The following is a 24,887-nucleotide window of genomic DNA, read 5'->3' on the forward strand; positions in this document are numbered from 1 at the left end:
GGGCGGTTTTGAGGCTGAAGGCAGCAGGAAAGCCTGCAGCTCCCAGGTCTGTGGGGCTACGCAAGCCGTTCCCAAAGAGCTTTAGAACAAGGCCTAGTTTTCCCTGCTGGCTCTTTGGGCGTGGGACCCATCTCCAGACATATGGCCATTTTTGTGCCTGGTGCGGAGCCAAGTGGGAAAGGGCGGTTTTGAGGCTGAAGGCAGCAGGAAAGCCTGCAGCCCCCAGGTTTTGTGGGGCCACAAAATCGGTTCCCAAAGAGCTTTAGAACAAGGCATAGTTTTCCCTGCTGGCTCTTTGGGCTTGGGACCAGTCTCCAGACATATGGCCATTTTTGTGCCTGGTGCGGAGCCAAGTGGGACAGGGTGGTTTTGAGGCTGAAGGCAGCAGGAAAGCCTGCAGCCCCCAGGTGTCTGGGGCTACGCAATCCGTTGCCCAAGAGCTTTAGAACAAGGCATAGTTTTCCCTGCTGGCTCTTTGGGTGTTGGACCCATATCCATACCTATGGCCATTTTTGTGCCTGGCGTGGCGCCAAGTGGGAAAGGGTGGTTTTGAGGCTGAAGGCAGCAGGAAAGCCTGCAGCCCCCAGGTGTGTGGGGCTACGCAAGTAATTCCCAAAGAGCTTTAGAACTAGGCATAGTTTTCCCTGCTGGCTCTTTGGGCGTGGGACCAATCTCCAGCCATATGGCCATTTTTGTGCCTGGAGCGACGCCAAGTGGGACAGGGCGGTTTTGAGGCTGAAGGCAGCAGGAAAGCCTGCAGCCCCCAGGTCCGTGGGGCTACGCAAGCCGTTCCCAAAGAGCTTTAGAACAAGGCCTAGTTTTCCCTGCTGGCTCTTTGGGCGTGGGACCAATCTCCAGACATATGGCCATTTTTGTGCCTGGCGCGGAGCCAAGTGGGAAAGGGCGGTTCTGAGGCTTAAGGCAGCAGGAAAGCCTGCAGCCGCCAGGTGTGTGCGGCTACGCAAGCGGTTCCCAAAGAGCTTTAGAACAAGGCACAGTTTTCCCTGCTGGCTCTTTGGGCGTGGGACCAATCTCCAGACATATGGCCATTTTTGGGCCTGGCGCGGCGCCAAGTGGGGAAGGGTGGTTTTGAGGCTGAAGGCAGCAGGAAAGCCTGCAGCCCCCAGGTGTATGGTGCTACGCAAGCGGTTCCCAAAGAGCTTTAGAACAAGGCCTATTTTTCCCTGCTGGCTCTTTGGGCGTGGGACCAATCTCCAGACATATGGCCATTTTTGTGCCTGGTGCGGAGCCAAGTGGGACAGGGCGGTTTTGAGGCTGAAGGCAGCAGGAAAGCCTGCAGCCCCCAGGTGTGTGGGGCTACGCAAGCCGTTCCCAAAGAGCTTTAGAACAAGCCTAGTTTTCCCTGCTGGCTCTTTGGGCGTGGGACCCATCACCAGCCATATGGCCATTTTTGTGCCTGGCGCGGCGCCAAGTGGGAAAGGGTGGTTTTGAGGCTGAAGGCAGCAGGAAAGCCTGCAGCCCCAAGGTCTGTGGGGCTACGCAAGCGGTTCCCAAAGAGCTTTAGAACAAGGCATAGTTTTCCCTGCTGGCTCTTTGGGTGTTGGACCCATATCCATACCTATGGCCATTTTTGTGCCTGGCGTGGCGCCAAGTGGGAAAGGGTGGTTTTGAGGCTGAAGGCAGCAGGAAAGCCTGCAGCCCCCAGGTGTGTGGGGCTACGCAAGTAATTCCCAAAGAGCTTTAGAACTAGGCATAGTTTTCCCTGCTGGCTCTTTGGGCGTGGGACCAATCTCCAGCCATATGGCCATTTTTGTGCCTGGAGCGACGCCAAGTGGGACAGGGCGGTTTTGAGGCTGAAGGCAGCAGGAAAGCCTGCAGCCCCCAGGTCCGTGGGGCTACGCAAGCCGTTCCCAAAGAGCTTTAGAACAAGGCCTAGTTTTCCCTGCTGGCTCTTTGGGCGTGGGACCAATCTCCAGACATATGGCCATTTTTGTGCCTGGCGCGGAGCCAAGTGGGAAAGGGCGGTTCTGAGGCTTAAGGCAGCAGGAAAGCCTGCAGCCCCCAGGTCCGTGGGGCTACGCAAGCGGTTCCCAAAGAGCTTTAGAACAAGGCACAGTTTTCCCTGCTGGCTCTTTGGGCGTGGGACCAATCTCCAGACATATGGCCATTTTTGGGCCTGGCGCGGCGCCAAGTGGGGAAGGGTGGTTTTGAGGCTGAAGGCAGCAGGAAAGCCTGCAGCCCCCAGGTGTATGGTGCTACGCAAGCGGTTCCCAAAGAGCTTTAGAACAAGGCCTATTTTTCCCTGCTGGCTCTTTGGGCGTGGGACCAATCTCCAGACATATGGCCATTTTTGTGCCTGGTGCGGAGCCAAGTGGGAAAGGGCGGTTTTGAGGCTGAAGGCAGCAGGAAAGCCTGCAGCTCCCAGGTCTGTGGGGCTACGCAAGCGGTTCCCAAAGAGCTTTAGAACAAGGCATAGTTTTCCCTGCTGGCTCTTTGGGCGTGGGACCAATCGCCAGACATATGGCCATTTTTGTGCCTGGAGCGACGCCAAGTGGGACAGGGCGGTTTTGAGGCTGAAGGCAGCAGGAAAGCCTGCAGCCCCCAGGTGTGTGGGGCTACGCAAGCCGTTCCCAAAGAGCTTTAGAACAAGGCCTAGTTTTCCCTGCTGGCTCTTTGGGCGTGGGACCCATCACCAGCCATATGGCCATTTTTGTGCCTGGCGCGGCGCCAAGTGGGAAAGGGTGGTTTTGAGGCTGAAGGCAGCAGGAAAGCCTGCAGCCCCAAGGTCTGTGGGGCTACGCAAGCGGTTCCCAAAGAGCTTTAGAACAAGGCATAGTTTTCCCTGCTGGCTCTTTGGGTGTTGGACCCATATCCATACCTATGGCCATTTTTGTGCCTGGCGTGGCGCCAAGTGGGAAAGGGTGGTTTTGAGGCTGAAGGCAGCAGGAAAGCCTGCAGCCCCCAGGTGTGTGGGGCTACGCAAGCGTTTCCCAAAGAGCTTTAGAACTAGGCATAGTTTTCCCTGCTGGCTCTTTGGGCATGGGACCAATCTCCAGACATATGGCCATTTTTGTGCCTGGAGCGACGCCAAGTGGGACAGGGCGGTTTTGAGGCTGAAGGCAGCAGGAAAGCCTGCAGCCCCCAGGTCCGTGGGGCTACGAAAGCCGTTCCCAAAGAGCTTTAGAACTAGGCATAGTTTTCCCTGCTGGCTCTTTGGGCGTGGGACCAATCTCCAGACATATGGCCATTTTTGTGCCTGGCGTGGCGCCAAGTGGGAAAGGGCGGTTTTGAGGCTGAAGGCAGCAGGAAAGCCTGCAGCCGCCAGGTGTGTGCGGCTACGCAAGCGGTTCCCAAAGAGCTTTAGAACAAGGCACAGTTTTCCCTGCTGGCTCTTTGGGCGTGGGACCAATCTCCAGACATATGGCCATTTTTGGGCCTGGCGCGGCGCCAAGTGGGGAAGGGTGGTTTTGAGGCTGAAGGCAGCAGGAAAGCCTGCAGCCCCCAGGTGTATGGTGCTACGCAAGCGGTTCCCAAAGAGCTTTAGAACAAGGCCTATTTTTCCCTGCTGGCTCTTTGGGCGTGGGACCAATCTCCAGACATTTGGCCATTTTTGTGCCTGGTGCGGAGCCAAGTGGGAAAGGGCGGTTTTGAGGCTGAAGGCAGCAGGAAAGCCTGCAGCTCCCAGGTCTGTGGGGCTACGCAAGCGGTTCCCAAAGAGCTTTAGAACAAGGCATAGTTTTCCCTGCTGGCTCTTTTGGCGTGGGACCAATCGCCAGACATATGGCCATTTTTGTGCCTGGAGCGACGCCAAGTGGGACAGGGCGGTTTTGAGGCTGAAGGCAGCAGGAAAGCCTGCAGCCCCCAGGTGTGTGGGGCTACGCAAGCCGTTCCCAAAGAGCTATAGAACAAGGCCTAGTTTTCCCTGCTGGCTCTTTGGGCGTGGGACCCATCACCAGACATATGGCCATTTTTGTGCCTGGCGCGGCGCAAAGTGGGAAAGGGTGGTTTTGAGGCTGAAGGCAGCAGGAAAGCCTGCAGCCCCAAGGTCTGTGTGGCTACGCAAGCGGTTCCCAAAGAGCTTTAGAACAAGGCATAGTTTTCCCTGCTGGCTCTTTGGGCGTGGGACCAGTCTCCAGACATATGGCCATTTTTGTGCCTGGCGCGGCGCCAAGTGGGGAAGGGTGGTTTTGAGGCTGAAGGCAGCAGGAAAGCCTGCAGCCCCCAGGTCTGTGGGGCTACGCAAGCGGTTCCCAAAGAGCTTTAGAACAAGGCATAGTTTTCCCTGCTGGCTCTTTGGGCGTGGGACCAATCGCCAGCCATATGGCCATTTTTGTGCCTGGAGCGACGCCAAGTGGGACAGGGCGGTTTTGAGGCTGAAGGCAGCAGGAAAGCCTGCAGCCCCCAGGTGTGTGGGGCTACGCAAGTAATTCCCAAAGAGCTTTAGAACAAGGCCTAGTTTTCCCTGCTGGCTCTTTGGGCGTGGGACCAATCTCCAGAAATATGGCCATTTTTGTGCCTGTCGTGGTGCCAAGTGGAAAGTGTGTTTTTGAGGCTGAAGGCAGCAGGAAAGCCTGCAACCCCAGGTCTGTGGGGCTACGCAAGCGGTTCCCAAAGAGCTTTAGAACAAGGCATAGTTTTCCCTGCTGGCTCTTTGGGCGTGGGACCCATCTCCAGACATATGGCCATTTTTGTGCCTGGAGCGACGCCAAGTGGGACAGGGCGGTTTTGAGGCTGAAGGCAGCAGGAAAGCCTGCAGCCCCCAGGTGTGTGGGGCCACACAATCGGTTCCCCAAGAGCTTTAGAACAAGGCCTAGTTTTCCCTGCTGGCTCTTTGGGCGTGGGACCAGTCTCCAACCATATGGCCATTTTTGTGCCTGGCGCGGCGCCAAGTGGGAAAGGGTGGTTTTGAGGCTGAAGGCAGCAGGAAAGCCTGCAGCCCCAAGGTCTGTGGGGCTACGCAAGCGGTTCCCAAAGAGCTTTAGAACAAGCCATAGTTTTCCCTGCTGGCTCTTTGGGTGTTGGACCCATATCCATACCTATGGCCATTTTTGTGCCTGGCGTGGCGCCAAGTGGGAAAGGGTGGTTTTGAGGCTGAAGGCAGCAGGAAAGCCTGCAGCCCCCAGGTGTGTGGGGCTACGCAAGCCGTTCCCAAAGAGCTTTAGAACAAGGCCTAGTTTTCCCTGCTGGCTCTTTGGGCGTGGGACCAGTCTCCAGACATATGGCCATTTTTGTGTCTGGAGCGACGCCAAGTGGGACAGGGCGGTTTTGAGGCTGAAGGCAGCAGGAAAGCCTGCAGCCCCCAGGTGTGTGGGGCTACGCAAGCCGTTCCCAAAGAGCTTTAGAACAAGGCCTAGTTTTCCCTGCTGGCTCTTTGGGCGTGGGACCCATCACCAGCCATATGGCCATTTTTGTGCCTGGCGCGGCGCCAAGTGGGAAAGGGTGGTTTTGAGGCTGAAGGCAGCAGGAAAGCCTGCAGCCCCAAGGTCTGTGGGGCTACGCAAGCCGTTCCCAAAGAGCTTTAGAACTAGGCATAGTTTTCCCTGCTGGCTCTTTGGGCGTGGGACCAATCTCCAGACATATGGCCATTTTTGTGCCTGGCGCGGAGCCAAGTGGGAAAGGGCGGTTTTGAGGCTGAAGGCAGCAGGAAAGCCTGCAGCCGCCAGGTGTGTGCGGCTACGCAAGCGGTTCCCAAAGAGCTTTAGAACAAGGCACAGTTTTCCCTGCTGGCTCTTTGGGCTTGGGACCAATCTCCAGACATATGGCCATTTTTGGGCCTGGCGCGGCGCCAAGTGGGAAAGGGTGGTTTTGAGGCTGAAGGCAGCAGGAAAGCCTGCAGCCCCCAGGTGTATGGTGCTACGCAAGCGGTTCCCAAAGAGCTTTAGAACAAGGCCTATTTTTCCCTGCTGGCTCTTTGGGCGTGGGACCAATCTCCAGACATTTGGCCATTTTTGTGCCTGGTGCGGAGCCAAGTGGGAAAGGGCGGTTTTGAGGCTGAAGGCAGCAGGAAAGCCTGCAGCTCCCAGGTGTGTGGGGCTATGCAAGCCGTTCCCAAAGAGCTTTAGAACAAGGCATAGTTTTCCCTGCTGGCTCTTTGGGCGTGGGACCAATCGCCAGACATATGGCCATTTTTGTGCCTGGAGCGACGCCAAGTGGGACAGGGCGGTTTTGAGGCTGAAGGCAGCAGGAAAGCCTGCAGCCCCCAGGTGTGTGGGGCTACGCAAGTAATTCCCAAAGAGCTTTAGAACAAGGCCTAGTTTTCCCTGCTGGCTCTTTGGGCGTGGGACCCATCACCAGACATATGGCCATTTTTGTGCCTGGCGCGGCGCAAAGTGGGAAAGGGTGGTTTTGAGGCTGAAGGCAGCAGGAAAGCCTGCAGCCCCCAGGTGTGTGGGGCTACGCAAGCGGTTCCCAAAGACCTTTAGAACAAGGCATAGTTTTCCCTGCTGGCTCTTTGGGCGTGGGACCAGTCTCCAGACATATGGCCATTTTTGTGCCTGGCGCGGCGCCAAGTCGGAAAGGGTGGTTTTGAGGCTGAAGGCAGCAGGAAAGCCTGCAGCCCCCAGGTCTGTGGGGCTACGCAAGCGGTTCCCAAAGAGCTTTAGAACAAGGCATAGTTTTCCCTGCTGGCTCTTTGGGCGTGGGACCAATCGCCAGCCATATGGCCATTTTTGTGCCTGGAGCGACGCCAAGTGGGACAGGGCGGTTTTGAGGCTGAAGGCAGCAGGAAAGCCTGCAGCCCCCAGGTGTGTGGGGCTACGCAAGCCGTTCCCAAAGAGCTTTAGAACAAGGCCTAGTTTTCCCTGCTGGCTCTTTGGGCGTGGGACCAGTCTCCAACCATATGGCCATTTTTGTGCCTGGCGCGGCGCCAAGTGGAAAAGGGTGGTTTTGAGGCTGAAGGCAGCAGGAAAGCCTGCAGCCCCAAGGTCTGTGGGGCTACGCAAGCGGTTCCCAAAGAGCTTTAGAACAAGCCATAGTTTTCCCTGCTGGCTCTTTGGGTGTTGGACCCATATCCATACCTATGGCCATTTTTGTGCCTGGCGTGGCGCCAAGTGGGAAAGGGTGGTTTTGAGGCTGAAGGCAGCAGGAAAGCCTGCTGCCCCCAGGTGTGTGGGGCTACGCAAGCCGTTCCCAAAGAGCTTTAGAACAAGGCCTAGTTTTCCCTGCTGGCTCTTTGGGCGTGGGACCAGTCTCCAGACATATGGCCATTTTTGTGTCTGGAGCAACGCCAAGTGGGACAGGGCGGTTCTGAGGCTGAAGGCAGCAGGAAAGCCTGCAGCCCCCAGGTGTGTGGGGCTACGCAAGTAATTCCCAAAGAGCTTTAGAACAAGGCCTAGTTTTCCCTGCTGGCTCTTTGGGCGTGGGACCAATCTCCAGACATATGGCCATTTTTGTGCCTGGCGCGGGGCCAAGGGGGGATAAGGGCGGTTTTGAGGCTGAAGGCAGCAGGAAAGCCTGCAGCCCCCAGGTGTGTGGGGCTACACAAGCGGTTCCCAAAGAGCTTTAGAACAAGGCATAGTTTTCCCTGCTGGCTCTTTGGGCGTGGGACAAGTCTCCAGACATATCGCCATTTTTGTGCCTGGCGTGGCGCCAAGTGGGAAAGGGTGGTTTTGAGGCTGAAGGCAGCAGGAAAGCCTGCAGCCCCCAGGTGTGTGGGGCTACGCAAGCCGTTCCCCAAGAGCTTTAGAACAAGGCATAGTTTTCCCTGCTGGCTCTTTGGGCGTGGGACCAGTCTCCAGCCATATGGCCATTTTTGTGCCTGGCGCGGCGCCAATTGGGAAAGCTGGTTTTGAGGCTGAAGGCAGCAGGAAAGCCTGCAGCCCCCAGGTCTGTGGGGCTACGCAAGCGGTTCCCAAAGAGCTTGAGAACAAGGCATAGTTTTCCCTGCTGGCTCTTTGGGCGTGGGACCAATCTCCAGCCATATGGCCATTTTTGTGCCTGGAGCGACGCCAAGTGGGACAGGGCGGTTTTGAGGCTGAAGGCAGTAGGAAAGCCTGCAGCCCCCAGGTGTGTGGGGCTACGCAAACGGTTCCCAAAGAGCTTTAGAACAAGGCCTAGTTTTCCCTGCTGGCTCTTTGGGCGTGGGAGCCATCACCAGACATATGGCCATTTTTGTGCCTGGCGCGGCGCCAAGTGGGAAAGGGTGGTTTTGAGGCTGAAGGCGCCAGGAAAGCCTGCAGCCCCAAGGTCTGTGTGGCTACGCAAGCGGTTCACAAAGAGCTTTAGAACAAGGCCTAGTTTTCCCTGCTGGGTCTTTGGGCGTGGGACCAATCTCCAGCCATATGGCCATTTTTGGGCCTGGGGCGGCGCCAAGTGGGAAAGGGTGGTTTTTGAGGCTGAAGGCAGCAGGAAAGCCTGCAGCCCCCAGGTGTGTGGGGCTACGCAAGCCGTTCCCAAAGAGCTTTAGAACAAGGCATAGTTTTCCCTGCTGGCTCTTTGGGCGTGGGACAAGTCTCCAGACATATGGCTATTTTTGGGCCTGGAGCGACGCCAAGTGGGACAGGGCGGTTTTGAGGCTGAAGGCAGCAGGAAAGCCTGCAGCCCCCAGGTCTGTGGGGCTACGCAAGCGTGTCCCAAGGAGCTTTAGAACAAGGCATAGTTTTCCCTGCTGGCTCTTTCGGCGTGTGACCAATCTCCAGCCATATGGCCATTTTTGTGCCTGGAGCGACGCCAAGTGGGAAAGGGCGGTTTTGAGGCTGAAGGCAGCAGGAAAGCCTGCAGCCGCCAGGTGTGTGGGGCTACGCAAGCGGTTCCCAAAGAGCTTTAGAACAAGGCATATTTTTCCCTGCTGGCTCTTTGGGCGTTGGACACATCACCAGACATATGGCCATTTTTGGGCCTGGCACAGCGACAATTGGGGAAGGGTGGTTTTGAGGCTGAAGGCAGCAGGAAAGCCTGCAGCCCCCAGGTCCGTGGGGCTACGCAAGCCGTTCCCAAAGAGCTTTAGAACAAGGCATAGTTTTCCCTGCTGGCTCTTTGGGCGTGGGACCCATATCCATACCTATGGCCATTTTTGTGCCTGGCGTGGCGCCAAGTGGGAAAGGGTGGTTTTGAGGCTGAAGGCAGCAGGAAAGCCTGCAGCCCCCAGGTGTGTGGGGCTACGCAAGTAATTCCCAAAGAGCTTTAGAACTAGGCATAGTTTTCCCTGCTGGCTCTTTGGGCGTGGGACCAATCTCCAGCCATATGGCCATTTTTGTGCCTGGAGCGACGCCAAGTGGGACAGGGCGGTTTTGAGGCTGAAGGCAGCAGGAAAGCCTGCAGCCCCCAGGTCCGTGGGGCTACGCAAGCCGTTCCCAAAGAGCTTTAGAACAAGGCATAGTTTTCCCTGCTGGCTCTTTGGGCGTGGGACCAATCTCCAGACATATGGCCATTTTTGTGCCTGGCGCGGAGCCAAGTGGGAAAGGGCGGTTTTGAGGCTTAAGGCAGCAGGAAAGCCTGCAGCCGCCAGGTGTGTGCGGCTACGCAAGCGGTTCCCAAAGAGCTTTAGAATAAGGCACAGTTTTCCCTGCTGGCTCTTTGGGCGTGGGACCAATCTCCAGACATATGGCCATTTTTGGGCCTGGCGCGGCGCCAAGTGGGGAAGGGTGGTTTTGATGCTGAAGGCAGCAGGAAAGCCTGCAGCCCCCAGGTGTATGGTGCTACGCAAGCGGTTCCCAAAGAGCTTTAAAACAAGGCCTAGTTTTCCCTGCTGGCTCTTTGGGCGTGGGACCAATCTCCAGACATTTGGCCATTTTTGTGCCTGGTGCGGAGCCAAGTGGGAAAGGGCGGTTTTGAGGCTGAAGGCAGCAGGAAAGCCTGCAGCTCCCAGGTCTGTGGGGCTACGCAAGCGGTTCCCAAAGAGCTTTAGAACAAGGCATAGTTTTCCCTGCTGGCTCTTTGGGCGTGGGACCAATCGCCAGACATATGGCCATTTTTGTGCCTGGAGCGACGCCAAGTGGGACAGGGCGGTTTTGAGGCTGAAGGCAGCAGGAAAGCCTGCAGCCCCCAGGTGTGTGGGGCTACGCAAGCCGTTCCCAAAGAGCTTTAGAACAAGGCCTAGTTTTCCCTGCTGGCTCTTTGGGCGTGGGACCCATCACCAGACATATGGCCATTTTTGTGCGTGGCGTGGCGCAAAGTGGGAAAGGGTGGTTTTGAGGCTGAAGGCAGCAGGAAAGCCTGCAGCCCCAAGGTCTGTGTGGCTACGCAAGCGGTTCCCAAAGACCTTTAGAACAAGGCATAGTTTTCCCTGCTGGCTCTTTGGGCGTGGGACCCATCTCCAGACATATGGCCATTTTTGTGCCTGGCGCGGAGCCAAGTGGGAAAGGGCGGTTTTGAGGCTGAAGGCAGCAGGAAAGCCTGCAGCCCCCAGGTGTGTGGGGCTACGCAAGCAGTTCCCAAAGAGCTTTAGAACAAGGCACAGTTTTCCCTGCTGGCTCTTTGGTTGTGTGACCCATATCCATACCTATGGCCATTTTTGTGCCTGGCGCGGCGCCAAGTGGGAAAGGGTGGTTTTGAGGCTGAAGGCGCCAGGAAAGCCTACAGCCCCCATGTGCGTGGGGCTACGCAAGCGGTTCCCAAAGAGCTTTAGAACAAGGCATAGTTTTCCCTGCTGGCTCTTTGGGCGTGGGACCAATCGCCAGACATATGGCCATTTTTGTGCCTGGAGCGACGCCAAGTGGGAAAGGGTTGTTTTGAGGCTGAAGGCAGCAGGAAAGCCTGCAGCCCGCAGGTGTGTGGGGCTACGCAAGCGGTTCCCAAAGAGCTTTAGAACAAGGCATAGTTTTCCCTGCTGGCTCTTTGGGCGTGGGACCAATCGCCAGACATATGGCCATTTTTGTGCCTGGAGCGACTCCAAGTGGGACAGGGCGGTTTTGAGGCTGAAGGCAGCAGGAAAGCCTGCAGCCCCCAGGTGTGTGGGGCTACGCAAGTAATTCCCAAAGAGCTTTAGAACAAGGCCTAGTTTTCCCTGCTGGCTCTTTGGGCATGGGAGCCATCACCAGACATATGGCCATTTTTGTGCCTGGCGCGGCGCAAAGTGGGAAAGGGTGGTTTTGAGGATGAAGGCGCCAGGAAAGCCTGCAGCCCAAAGGTCTGTGTGGCCACGCAAGCGGTTCCCAAACAGCTTTAGAACAAGGCCTAGTTTTCCCTGCTGGCTCTTTTGGCGTGGGACCAGTCTCCAGACATATGGCCATTTTTGTGCCTGGCGCGGCGCCAAGTGGGAAAGGGTGGTTTTGAGGCTGAAGGCAGCAGGAAAGCCTGCAGCCCCCAGGTGTGTGGGGCTACGCAAGCGTTTCCCAAAGAGCTTTAGAACAAGGCATAGTTTTCCCTGCTGGCTCTTTGGGCGTGGGACCAATCGCCAGCCATATGGCCATTTTTGTGCCTGGAGCGACGCCAAGTGGGACAGGGCGGTTTTGAGGCTGAAGGCAGCAGGAAAGCCTGCAGCCCCCAGGTGTGTGGGGCTACGCAAGCCGTTCCCAAAGAGCTTTAGAACAAGGCCTAGTTTTCCCTGCTGGCTCTTTGGGCGTGGGACCAATCTCCAGAAATATGGCCATTTTTATGCCTGTCATGGTGCCAAGTGGAAAGTGTGGTTTTGAGGCTGAAGGCAGCAGGAAAGCCTGCAGCCCCCAGGTCTGTGGGGCTACGCAAGCGGTTCCCAAAGAGCTTTAGAACAAGGCATAGTTTTCCCTGCTGGCTCTTTGGGCGTGGGACCCATCTCCAGACATATGGCCATTTTTGTGCCTGGAGCGACGCCAAGTGGGACAGGGCGGTTTTGAGGCTGAAGGCAGCAGGAAAGCCTGCAGCCCCCAGGTGTGTGGGGCCACACAATCGGTTCCCAAAGAGCTTTAGAACAAGGCCTAGTTTTCCCTGCTGGCTCTTTGGGCGTGGGACCAGTCTCCAACCATATGGCCATTTTTGTGCCTGGCGCGGCGCCAAGTGGGAAAGGGTGGTTTTGAGGCTGAAGGCAGCAGGAAAGCCTGCAGCCCCAAGGTCTGTGGGGCTACGCAAGCGGTTCCCAAAGAGCTTTAGAATAAGGCACAGTTTTCCCTGCTGGCTCTTTGGGCGTGGGACCAATCTCCAGACATATGGCCATTTTTGGGCCTGGCGCGGCGCCAAGTGGGGAAGGGTGGTTTTGAGGCTGAAGGCAGCAGGAAAGCCTGCAGCCCCCAGGTGTATGGTGCTACGCAAGCGGTTCCCAAAGAGCTTTAAAACAAGGCCTAGTTTTCCCTGCTGGCTCTTTGGGCGTGGGACCAATCTCCAGACATTTGGCCATTTTTGTGCCTGGTGCGGAGCCAAGTGGGAAAGGGCGGTTTTGAGGCTGAAGGCAGCAGGAAAGCCTGCAGCTCCCAGGTCTGTGGGGCTACGCAAGCGGTTCCCAAAGAGCTTTAGAACAAGGCATAGTTTTCCCTGCTGGCTCTTTGGGCGTGGGACCAATCTCCAGACATATGGCCATTTTTGTGCCTGGAGCGACGCCAAGTGGGACAGGGCGGTTTTGAGGCTGAAGGCAGCAGGAAAGCCTGCAGCCCCCAGGTGTGTGGGGCTACGCAAGCCGTTCCCAAAGAGCTTTAGAACAAGGCCTAGTTTTCCCTGCTGGCTCTTTGGGCGTGGGACCCATCACCAGACATATGGCCATTTTTGTGCGTGGCGTGGCGCAAAGTGGGAAAGGGTGGTTTTGAGGCTGAAGGCAGCAGGAAAGCCTGCAGCCCCAAGGTCTGTGTGGCTACGCAAGCGGTTCCCAAAGACCTTTAGAACAAGGCATAGTTTTCCCTGCTGGCTCTTTGGGCGTGGGACCCATCTCCAGACATATGGCCATTTTTGTGCCTGGCGCGGAGCCAAGTGGGAAAGGGCGGTTTTGAGGCTGAAGGCAGCAGGAAAGCCTGCAGCCCCCAGGTGTGTGGGGCTACGCAAGCAGTTCCCAAAGAGCTTTAGAACAAGGCACAGTTTTCCCTGCTGGCTCTTTGGTTGTGTGACCCATATCCATACCTATGGCCATTTTTGTGCCTGGCGCGGCGCCAAGTGGGAAAGGGTGGTTTTGAGGCTGAAGGCGCCAGGAAAGCCTACAGCCCCCATGTGCGTGGGGCTACGCAAGCGGTTCCCAAAGAGCTTTAGAACAAGGCATAGTTTTCCCTGCTGGCTCTTTGGGCGTGGGACCAATCGCCAGACATATGGCCATTTTTGTGCCTGGAGCGACGCCAAGTGGGAAAGGGTTGTTTTGAGGCTGAAGGCAGCAGGAAAGCCTGCAGCCCGCAGGTGTGTGGGGCTACGCAAGCGGTTCCCAAAGAGCTTTAGAACAAGGCATAGTTTTCCCTGCTGGCTCTTTGGGCGTGGGACCAATCGCCAGACATATGGCCATTTTTGTGCCTGGAGCGACTCCAAGTGGGACAGGGCGGTTTTGAGGCTGAAGGCAGCAGGAAAGCCTGCAGCCCCCAGGTGTGTGGGGCTACGCAAGTAATTCCCAAAGAGCTTTAGAACAAGGCCTAGTTTTCCCTGCTGGCTCTTTGGGCATGGGAGCCATCACCAGACATATGGCCATTTTTGTGCCTGGCGCGGCGCAAAGTGGGAAAGGGTGGTTTTGAGGATGAAGGCGCCAGGAAAGCCTGCAGCCCAAAGGTCTGTGTGGCCACGCAAGCGGTTCCCAAACAGCTTTAGAACAAGGCCTAGTTTTCCCTGCTGGCTCTTTTGGCGTAGGACCAGTCTCCAGACATATGGCCATTTTTGTGCCTGGCGCGGCGCCAAGTGGGAAAGGGTGGTTTTGAGGCTGAAGGCAGCAGGAAAGCCTGCAGCCCCCAGGTGTGTGGGGCTACGCAAGCGTTTCCCAAAGAGCTTTAGAACAAGGCATAGTTTTCCCTGCTGGCTCTTTGGGCGTGGGACCAATCGCCAGCCATATGGCCATTTTTGTGCCTGGAGCGACGCCAAGTGGGACAGGGCGGTTTTGAGGCTGAAGGCAGCAGGAAAGCCTGCAGCCCCCAGGTGTGTGGGGCTACGCAAGCCGTTCCCAAAGAGCTTTAGAACAAGGCCTAGTTTTCCCTGCTGGCTCTTTGGGCGTGGGACCAATCTCCAGAAATATGGCCATTTTTATGCCTGTCATGGTGCCAAGTGGAAAGTGTGGTTTTGAGGCTGAAGGCAGCAGGAAAGCCTGCAGCCCCCAGGTCTGTGGGGCTACGCAAGCGGTTCCCAAAGAGCTTTAGAACAAGGCATAGTTTTCCCTGCTGGCTCTTTGGGCGTGGGACCCATCTCCAGACATATGGCCATTTTTGTGCCTGGAGCGACGCCAAGTGGGACAGGGCGGTTTTGAGGCTGAAGGCAGCAGGAAAGCCTGCAGCCCCCAGGTGTGTGGGGCCACACAATCGGTTCCCAAAGAGCTTTAGAACAAGGCCTAGTTTTCCCTGCTGGCTCTTTGGGCGTGGGACCAGTCTCCAACCATATGGCCATTTTTGTGCCTGGCGCGGCGCCAAGTGGGAAAGGGTGGTTTTGAGGCTGAAGGCAGCAGGAAAGCCTGCAGCCCCAAGGTCTGTGGGGCTACGCAAGCGGTTCCCAAAGAGCTTTAGAACAAGCCATAGTTTTCCCTGCTGGCTCTTTGGGTGTTGGACCCATATCCATACCTATGGCCATTTTTGTGCCTGGCGTGGCGCCAAGTGGGAAAGGGTGGTTTTGAGGCTGAAGGCAGCAGGAAAGCCTGCAGCCCCCAGGTGTGTGGGGCTACGCAAGCCGTTCCCAAAGAGCTTTAGAACAAGGCCTAGTTTTCCCTGCTGGCTCTTTGGGCGTGGGACCAGTCTCCAGACATATGGCCATTTTTGTGCCTGGCGCGACGCCAAGTTGGACAGGGCGGTTTTGAGGCTGAAGGCAGCAGGAAAGCCTGCAGCCCCCACCTGTGTGGGGCTACGCAAGTAATTCCCAAAGAGCTTTAGAACAAGGCCTAGTTTTCCCTGCTGGCTCTTTGGGCGTGGGACCAATCTCCAGACATATGGCCATTTTTGTGTCTGGAGCAACGCCAAGTGGGACAGGGCGGTTCTGAGGCTGAAGGCAGCAGGAAAGCCTGCAGCCCCCAGGTGTGTGGGGCTACGCAAGTAATTCCCAAAGAGCTTTAGAACAAGGCCTAGTTTTCCCTGCTGGCTCTTTGGGCGTGGGACCAATCTCCAGACATATGGCCATTTTTGTGCCTGGCGCGGGGACAAGGGGGGATAAGGGCGGTTTTGAGGCTGAAGGCAGCAGGAAAGCCTGCAGCTCCCAGGTGTGTGGGGCTACGCAAGCGGTTCCCAAAGAGCTTTAGAACAAGGCATAGTTTTCCCTGCTGGCTCTTTGGGCGTGGGACCAATCGCCAGACATATGGCCATTTTTGTGCCTGGAGCGACGCCAAGTGGGACAGGGCGGTTTTGAGGCTGAAGGCAGCAGGAAAGCCTGCAGCCCCCAAGTCTGTGGGGCTACGCAAGCGGTTCCCAAAGAGCTTTAGAACAAGGCCTAGTTTTCCCTGCTGGCTCTTTGGGCGTGGGACAAATCTCCAGAAATATTGCCATTTTTGTGCCTGGCGTGGCGCCAAGTGGGAAAGGGTGGTTTTGAGGCTGAAGGCAGCAGGAAAGCCTGCAGCCCCCAGGTCTGTGGGGCTACGCAAGCGGTTCCCAAAGAGCTTTAGAACAAGGCCTAGTTTTCCCTGCTGGCTCTTTGGGCGTGGGACCAATCTCCAGCCATATGGCCATTTTTGTGCCTGGAGCGATGCCAAGTGGGACAGGGCGGTTTTGAGGCTGAAGGCAGCAGGAAAGCCTGCAGCCCCCAGGTGTGTGGGGCTACGCAAGTAATTCCCAAAGAGCTTTAGAACAAGGCCTAGTTTTCCCTGCTGGCTCTTTGGGCGTGGGAGCCATCACCAGACATATGGCCATTTTTGTGCCTGGCGCGGCGCCAAGTGGGAAAGGGTGGTTTTGAGGCTGAAGGCGCTAGGAAAGCCTGCAGCCCCCAGGTCTGTGTGGCTACGCAAGCGGTTCCCAAAGAGCTTTAGAACAAGGCCTAGTTTTCCCTGCTGGGTCTTTGGGCGTGGGACCAATCTCCAGCCATATGGCCATTTTTGGGCCTGGGGCGGCGCCAAGTGGGAAAGGGTGGTTTTTGAGGCTGAAGGCAGCAGGAAAGCCTGCAGCCCCCAGGTGTGTGGGGCTACGCAAGCCGTTCCCAAAGAGCTTTAGAACAAGGCATAGTTTTCCCTGCTGGCTCTTTGGGCGTGGGACAAGTCTCCAGACATATGGCCATTTTTGTGCCTGGCGTGGCGCCAAGTGGGAAAGGGTGGTTTTGAGGCTGAAGGCAGCAGGAAAGCCTGCAGCCCCCAGATGTGTGGGGCTACGCAAGCCGTTCCCCAAGAGCTTTAGAACAAGGCATAGTTTTCCCTGCTGGCTCTTTGGGCGTGGGACCAGTCTCCAGCCATATGGCCATTTTTGTGCCTGGCGCGGCGCCAATTGGGAAAGCTGGTTTTGAGGCTGAAGGCAGCAGGAAAGCCTGCAGCCCCCAGGTCTGTGGGGCTACGCAAGCGGTTCCCAAAGAGCTTGAGAACAAGGCATAGTTTTCCCTGCTGGCTCTTTGGGCGTGGGACCAATCTCCAGCCATATGGCCATTTTTGTGCCTGGAGCGGCGCCAAGTGGGACAGGGCGGTTTTGAGGCTGAAGGCAGTAGGAAAGCCTGCAGCCCCCACCTGTGTGGGGCCACGCAAGCGGTTCCCAAAGAGCTTTAGAACAAGGCATAATTTTCCCTGCTGGCTCTTTGGGCGTGGGACCAATCTCCAGACATATGGCCATTTTTGTGCCTGGAGCGACGCCAAGTCGGACAGGGCGGTTTTCAGGCTGAAGGCAGCAGGAAATCCTGCAGCTCCCAGGTGTGTGGGGCTACGCAAGCGGTTCCCAAAGAGCTTTAGAACAAGGCATAGTTTTCCCTGCTGGCTCTTTGGGCGTGGGACCAATCGCCAGACATATGGCCATTTTTGTGCCTGGAGCGACGCCAAGTGGGACAGGGCGGTTTTGAGGCTGAAGGCAGCAGGAAAGCCTGCAGCCCCCAGGTCTGTGGGGCTACGCAAGGCGTTCCCAAAGAGCTTTAGAACAAGGCCTAGTTTTCCCTGCTGGCTCTTTGGGCGTGGGACAAATCTCCAGACATATGGCCATTTTTGTGCCTGTTGCGGAGCCAAGTGGGAAAGGGTGGTTTTGAGGCTGAAGGCAGCAGGAAAGCCTGCAGCCTCCATGTGTGTGGGGCTACGCAAGCCATTCCAAAAGAGCTTTAGAACAAGGCCTAGTTTTCCCTGCTGGCTCTTTGGGCGTGGGACCAATCTCCAGCCATATGGCCATTTTTGTGCCTGGAGCGACGCCAAGTGGGACAGGGCGGTTTTGAGGCTGAAGGCAGCAGGAAAGCCTGCAGCCCCCAGGTGTGTGGGGCTACGCAAGTAATTCCCAAAGAGCTTTAGAACAAGGCCTAGTTTTCCCTGCTGGCTCTTTGGGCGTGGGAGCCATCACCAGACATATGGCCATTTTTGTGCCTGGCGCGGCGCCAAGTGGGACAGGGTGGTTTTGAGGCTGAAGGCGCCAGGAAAGCCTGCAGCCCCAAGGTCTGTGTGGCTACGCAAGCGGTTCACAAAGAGCTTTAGAACAAGGCCTAGTTTTCCCTGCTGGGTCTTTGGGCGTGGGACCAATCTCCAGCCATATGGCCATTTTTGGGCCTGGGGCGGCGCCAAGTGGGAAAGGGTGGTTTTTGAGGCTGAAGGCAGCAGGAAAGCCTGCTGCCCCCAGGTGTGTGGGGCTACGCAAGCCGTTCCCAAAGAGCTTTAGAACAAGGCATAGTTTTCCTTGCTGGCTCTTTGGGCGTGGGACAAGTCTCCAGACATATCGCCATTTTTGTGCCTGGCGTGACGCCAAGTGGGAAAGGGTGGTTTTGAGGCTGAAGGCAGCAGGAAAGCCTGCAGCCCCCAGATGTGTGGGGCTACGCAAGCCGTTCCCCAAGAGCTTTAGAACAAGGCATAGTTTTCCCTGCTGGCTCTTTGGGCGTGGGACCAGTCTCCAGCCATATGGCCATTTTTGTGCCTGGCGCGGCGCCAATTGGGAAAGCTGGTTTTGAGGCTGAAGGCAGCAGGAAAGCCTGCAGCCCCCAGGTCTGTGGGGCTACGCAAGCGGTTCCCAAAGAGCTTGAGAACAAGGCATAGTTTTCCCTGCTGGCTCTTTGGGCGTGGGACCAATCTCCAGCCATATGGCCATTTTTGTGCCTGCAGCGGCGCCAAGTGGGACAGGGCGGTTTTCAGGCTGAAGGCAGCAGGAAATCCTGCAGCCCCCAGGTGTGTGGGGCTGCGCAAGTAATTCCCAAAGAGCTTTAGAACAAGGCCTAGTTTTCCCTGCTGGCTCTTTGGGCGTGGGACCAATCTCCAGACATATGGCCATTTTTGGGCCTTACGCGGCGACAAGTGGGACAGGGCGGTTTTGAGGCTGAAGGCAGCAGGAAAGCCTGCAGCCCCCAGGTCCGTGGGGCTACGCAAGAGGTTCCCAAAGAGCTTTAGAACAAGGCATAATTTTACCTGCTGGCTCTTTGGGCGTGGGACCAATCTAAAGACATATGGCCATTTTTGGGCCTGGAGCGACGCCAAGTGGGACAGGGCGGTTTTGAGGCTGAAGGCAGCAGGAAAGCCTGCAGCCCCCAGGTCTGTGGGGCTACGCAAGAGTGTCCCAAGGAGCTTTAGAACAAGGCATAGTTTTCCCTGCTGGCTCTTTCGGCGTGTGACCAATCTCCAGACATATGGCCATTTTTGTGCCTGGAGCGACGCCAAGTGGGAAAGGGCGGTTTTGAGGCTGAAGGCAGCAGGAAAGCCTGCAGCCCCCAGGTGTGTGGGGCTCCGCAAGCGGTTCCCAAAGAGCTTTAGAACAAGGCATATTTTTCCCTGCTGGCTCTTTGGGCGTTGGACACATCACCAGACATATGGCCATTTTTGGGCCTGGCACAGCGACAAGTGGGGAAGGGTGGTTTTGAGGCTGAAGGCAGCAGGAAAGCCTGCAGCCCCCAGGTCCATGGGGCTACGCAAGCCGTTCCCAAAGAGCTTTAGAACAAGGCATAGTTTTCCCTGCTGGCTCTTTGGGCTTGGGACCAGTCTCCAGACATATGGCCATTTTTGTGCCTGGCGCGGTGCCACGTGGGAAAGGGTGGTTTTGAGGCTGAAGGCAGCAGGAAAGCCTGCAGCCCCCAGGTGTGTGGGGCTACGCAAGCGGTTCCAAAAGAGCTTTAGAACAAGGCCTAGTTTTCCCTGCTGGCTCTTTGGGCGTGGGACCAAGCTCCAGCCATATGGCCATTTTTGTGCCTGGCGCTGCGCCAAGTGGGACAGGGTGGTTTTGAGGCTGAAGGCAGCAGGAAAGCCTGCAGCCCCCAGGTGTGTGGGGCTATGCAAGCGGTTCCCAAAGAGCTTTAGAACAAGGCATAGTTTTCCCTGCTGGCTCTTTGGGCGTGGGACCAATCTCCAGCCATATGGCCATTTTTGTGCCTGGTGCGGAGCCAAGTGGGAAAGGGCGGTTTTGAGGCTGAAGGCAGCAGGAAAGCCTGCAGCTCCCAGGTGTGTGGGGCTACGCAAGCGGTTCCCAAAGAGCTTTAGAACAAGGCATAGTTTTCCCTGCTGGCTCTTTGGGCGTGGGACCAATCGCCAGACATATGGCCATTTTTGTGCCTGGAGCGACGCCAAGTGGGACAGGGCGGTTTTGAGGCTGAAGGCAGCAGGAAAGCCTGCAGCCCCCAGGTCTGTGGGGCTATGCAAGTAATTCCCAAAGAGCTTTAGAACAAGGCATAGTTTTCCCTGCTGGCTCTTTGGGCGTGGGACCCATCACCAGACATATGGCAATTTTTGTGCCTGGCGTGGCGCCAAGTGGGAAAGGGTGGTTTTGAGGCTGAAGGCGCCAGGAAAGCCTGCAGCCCCAAGGTCTCTGTGGCTACGCAAGCGGTTCCCAAAGAGCTTTAGAACAGGGCATAGTTTTCCCTGCTGGCTCTTTCGGCGTGGGACCAGTCTCCAGACATATGGCCATTTTTGTGCCTGGTGTGGCGCGAAGTGGTATAGGGTGGTTTTTGAGGCTGAAGGCAGCAGGAAAGCCTGCAGCCCCCAGGTGTGTGGGGCTACGCAAGTGGTTCCCAAAGAGCTTTAGTACAAGGCATAGTTTTCCCTGCTGGCTCTTTGGACGTGGGACCAGTCTCCAGACATCTGGCCATTTTTGTGCCTGGAGCGGCGCCAAGTGGGAAAGGGTGGTTTTGAGGCTGAAGGCAGCAGGAAAGCCTGCAGCCCCCAGGTGTATGGTGCTACGCAAGCGGTTCCCAAATAGCTTTAGAACAAGGCATAGTTTTCCCTGCTGGCTCTTTGGGCGTGGGACCAATATCCAGACATATGGCCATTTTTGTGCCTGGTGCGGAGCCAAGTGGGAAAGGGCGGTTTTGATTCTGAAGGCAGCAGGAAAGCCTGCAGCTCCCAGGTCTGTGGGGCTACGCAAGCGGTTCCCAAAGAGCTTTAGAACAAGGCATAGTTTTCCCTGCTGGCTCTTTGGGCGTGGGACCAATCTCCAGACATATGGCCATTTTTGTGCCTGGAGCGACGCCAAGTGGGACAGGGCAGTTTTGAGGCTGAAGGCAGCAGGAAAGCCTGCAGCCCCCATGTGTGTGGGGCTACGCAAGCCGTTCCCAAAGAGCTTTAGAACAAGGCATAGTTTTCCCTGCTGGCTCTTTGGGCGTGGGACCAATCTCCAGACATATGGCCATTTTTGTGCCTGGAGCGACGCCAAGTGGGACAGGGCGGTTTTGAGGCTGAAGGCAGCAGGAAAGCCTGCAGCCCCCAGGTGTGTGGGGCCACACAATCGGTTCCCAAAGAGCTTTAGAACAAGGCCTAGTTTTCCCTGCAGGCTCTTTGGGCGTGGGACCAGTCCCCAGACATATGGCCATTTTTGGGCCTGGCGTGGCGCCAAGTGGGAAAGGGTGGTTTTGAGGCTGAAGGCAGCAGGAAAGTCTGCAGCCCCCAGGTCCGTGGGGCTACGCACGCTGTTCCCAAAGAGCTTTAGAACAAGGCCTAGTTTTCCCTGCTGGCTCTTTGGGCGTGGGAACAGTCTCCAGACATATGGCCATTTTTGGGCCTGGCGTGGCGCCAAGTGGGAAAGGGTGGTTTTCAGGCTGAAGGCAGCAGGAAAGTCTGCAGCCCCCAGGTCCGTGGGGCTACGCAAGCCGTTCCCAAAGAGCTTTAGAACAAGGCACAGTTTTCCTGCTGGCTCTTTGGTTGTGTGACCCATATCCATACCTATGACCATTTTTGTGACTGGCGCGGCGCCAAGTGGGAAAGGGTGGTTTTGAGGCTGAAGGCAGCAGGAAAGCCTGCAGCCCCCAAGTGTAAGGGGCTACGCAAGCCGTTCCCAAAGAGCTTTAGAACAAGGCCTAGTTTTCCCTGCTGGCTCTTTGGGCGTGGGACCAATCTCCGGCCATATGGCCATTTTTGTGCCTGGCGCGGCGCCAAGTGGGAAAGGGTGGTTTTGAGGCTGAAGGCAGCAGGAAAGCCTGCAGCCCCCAGGTGTGTGGGGCTACGCAAGAGGTTCCCAAAGAGCTTTAGAACAAGGCCTAGTTTTCCCTGCTGGCTCTTTGGGCGTGGGACCAATCTCCAGCCATATGGCCATTTTTGTGCCTGGAGCGACGCAGAGTGGGACAGGGCGGTTTTGAGGCTGAAGGCAGCAGGAAAGCCTGCAGCCCCCAGGTGTGTGGGGCTACGCAAGTAATTCCCAAAGAGCTTTAGAACAAGGCATAGTTTTCCCTGCTGGCTCTTTGGGCGTGGGAGCCATCACCAGACATATAGCCATTTTTGTGCCTGGCGCGGCGACAAGTGGGGAAGGGCGGTTTTGAGGCTGCAGGCAGCAGGAAAGCCTGCAGCCCCCAGGTCCGTGGGGCTACGCAAGCCGTTCCCAAAGAGCTTTAGAACAAGGCATAGTTTTCCCTGCTGGCTCTTTGGGCGTGGGACCAGTCTCCAGACATATGGCCATTTTTGTGCCTGGAGCGGTGCCACGTGGGAAAGGGTGGTTTTGAGGCTGAAGGCAGCAGGAAAGCCTGCAGCCCCCAGGTGTGTGGGGCTACGCAAGCGGTTCCCAAAGAGCTTTAGAACAAGGCATAGTTTTCCCTGCTGGCTCTTTGGGCGTGGGACCAGTCTCCAGCCATATGGCCATTTTTGTGCCTGGAGCGACGCCAAGTGGGACAGGGCGGTTTTGAGGCTGAAGGCAGCAGGAAAGCCTGCAGCTCCCAGGTCTGTGGGGCTACGCAAGCGGTTCCCAAAGAGCTTTAGAACAAGGCATAGTTTTCCCTGCTGGCTCTTTGGGCGTGGGACTAATCGCCAGACATATGGCCATTTTTGTGCCTGGAGCGACGCCAAGTGGGACAGGGCGGTTTTGAGGCTGAAGGCAGCAGGAAAGCCTGCAGCCCCCAGGTGTGTGGGGCTACGCAAGCCGTTCCCAAAGAGCTTTAGAACAAGGCCTAGTTTTCCCTGCTGGCTCTTTGGGCGTGGGACAAATCTCCAGAAATATGGCCATTTTTGTGCCTGGCGCGGCGCAAAGTGGGAAAGGGTGGTTTTGAGGCCGAAGGCGCCAGGAAAGCCTGCAGCCCCCAGGTCTGTGTGGCTACGCAAGCGGTTCCCAAAGAGCTTTAGAACAAGGCCTAGTTTTCCCTGCTGGCTCTTTGGGCGTGGGACCAATCTCCAGCCATATTGCCATTTTTGGGCCTGGCGTGGCGCCAAGTGGGAAAGGGTGGTTTTGAGGCTGAAGGCAGCAGGAAAGCCTGCAGCCCCCAGGTCCGTGGGGCTACGCACGCTGTTCCCAAAGAGCTTTAGAACAAGGCCTAGTTTTCCCTGCTGGCTCTTTGGGCGTGGGAACAGTCTCCAGACATATGGCCATTTTTGGGCCTGGCGTGGCGCCAAGTGGGAAAGGGTGGTTTTCAGGCTGAAGGCAGCAGGAAAGCCTGCAGCCCCCACGTCTGTGGGGCTACGCAAGCCGTTCCCAAAGAGCTTTAGAACAATGCACAGTTTTCCTGCTGGCTCTTTGGTTGTGTGACCCATATCCATACCTATGGCCATTTTTGTGACTGGCGCGGCGCCAAGTGGGAAAGGTTGGTTTTGAGGCTGAAGGCAGCAGGAAAGCCTGCAGCCCCCAAGTGTAAGGGGCTACGCAAGCCGTTCCCAAAGAGCTTTAGAACAAGGCCTAGTTTTCCCTGCTGGCTCTTTGGGCGTGGGACCAATCTCCGGCCATATGGCCATTTTTGTGCCTGGCGCGGCGCCAAGTGGGAAAGGGTGGTTTTGAGGCTGAAGGCAGCAGGAAAGCCTGCAGCCCCCAGGTGTGTGGGGCTACGCAAGAGGTTCCCAAAGAGCTTTAGAACAAGGCCTAGTTTTCCCTGCTGGCTCTTTGGGCGTGGGACCAATCTCCAGCCATATGGCCATTTTTGTGCCTGGAGCGACGCAGAGTGGGACAGGGCGGTTTTGAGGCTGAAGGCAGCAGGAAAGCCTGCAGCCCCCAGGTGTGTGGGGCTACGCAAGTAATTCCCAAAGAGCTTTAGAACAAGGCATAGTTTTCCCTGCTGGCTCTTTGGGCGTGGGAGCCATCACCAGACATATAGCCATTTTTGTGCCTGGCGCGGCGACAAGTGGGGAAGGGCGGTTTTGAGGCTGCAGGCAGCAGGAAAGCCTGCAGCCCCCAGGTCCGTGGGGCTACGCAAGCCGTTCCCAAAGAGCTTTAGAACAAGGCATAGTTTTCCCTGCTGGCTCTTTGGGCGTGGGACCAGTCTCCAGACATATGGCCATTTTTGTGCCTGGAGCGGTGCCACGTGGGAAAGGGTGGTTTTGAGGCTGAAGGCAGCAGGAAAGCCTGCAGCCCCCAGGTGTGTGGGGCTACGCAAGCGGTTCCCAAAGAGCTTTAGAACAAGGCATAGTTTTCCCTGCTGGCTCTTTGGGCGTGGGACCAGTCTCCAGCCATATGGCCATTTTTGTGCCTGGAGCGACGCCAAGTGGGACAGGGCGGTTTTGAGGCTGAAGGCAGCAGGAAAGCCTGCAGCTCCCAGGTCTGTGGGGCTACGCAAGCGGTTCCCAAAGAGCTTTAGAACAAGGCATAGTTTTCCCTGCTGGCTCTTTGGGCGTGGGACTAATCGCCAGACATATGGCCATTTTTGTGCCTGGAGCGACGCCAAGTGGGACAGGGCGGTTTTGAGGCTGAAGGCAGCAGGAAAGCCTGCAGCCCCCAGGTGTGTGGGGCTACGCAAGCCGTTCCCAAAGAGCTTTAGAACAAGGCCTAGTTTTCCCTGCTGGCTCTTTGGGCGTGGGACAAATCTCCAGAAATATGGCCATTTTTGTGCCTGGCGCGGCGCAAAGTGGGAAAGGGTGGTTTTGAGGCCGAAGGCGCCAGGAAAGCCTGCAGCCCCCAGGTCTGTGTGGCTACGCAAGCGGTTCCCAAAGAGCTTTAGAACAAGGCCTAGTTTTCCCTGCTGGCTCTTTGGGCGTGGGACCAATCTCCAGCCATATGGCCATTTTTGGGCCTGGCGTGGCGCCAAGTGGGAAAGGGTGGTTTTGAGGCTGAAGGCAGCAGGAAAGCCTGCAGCCCCCAGGTCCGTGGGGCTACGCACGCTGTTCCCAAAGAGCTTTAGAACAAGGCCTAGTTTTCCCTGCTGGCTCTTTGGGCGTGGGAACAGTCTCCAGACATATGGCCATTTTTGGGCCTGGCGTGGCGCCAAGTGGGAAAGGGTGGTTTTCAGGCTGAAGGCAGCAGGAAAGCCTGCAGCCCCCACGTCTGTGGGGCTACGCAAGCCGTTCCCAAAGAGCTTTAGAACAATGCACAGTTTTCCTGCTGGCTCTTTGGTTGTGTGACCCATATCCATACCTATGGCCATTTTTGTGACTGGCGCGGCGCCAAGTGGGAAAGGTTGGTTTTGAGGCTGAAGGCAGCAGGAAAGCCTGCAGCCCCCAAGTG

This window comes from Chroicocephalus ridibundus, chromosome 6 (assembly GCF_963924245.1).
Source record: "Chroicocephalus ridibundus chromosome 6, bChrRid1.1, whole genome shotgun sequence".
Classification (NCBI taxonomy): domain Eukaryota; kingdom Metazoa; phylum Chordata; class Aves; order Charadriiformes; family Laridae; genus Chroicocephalus; species Chroicocephalus ridibundus.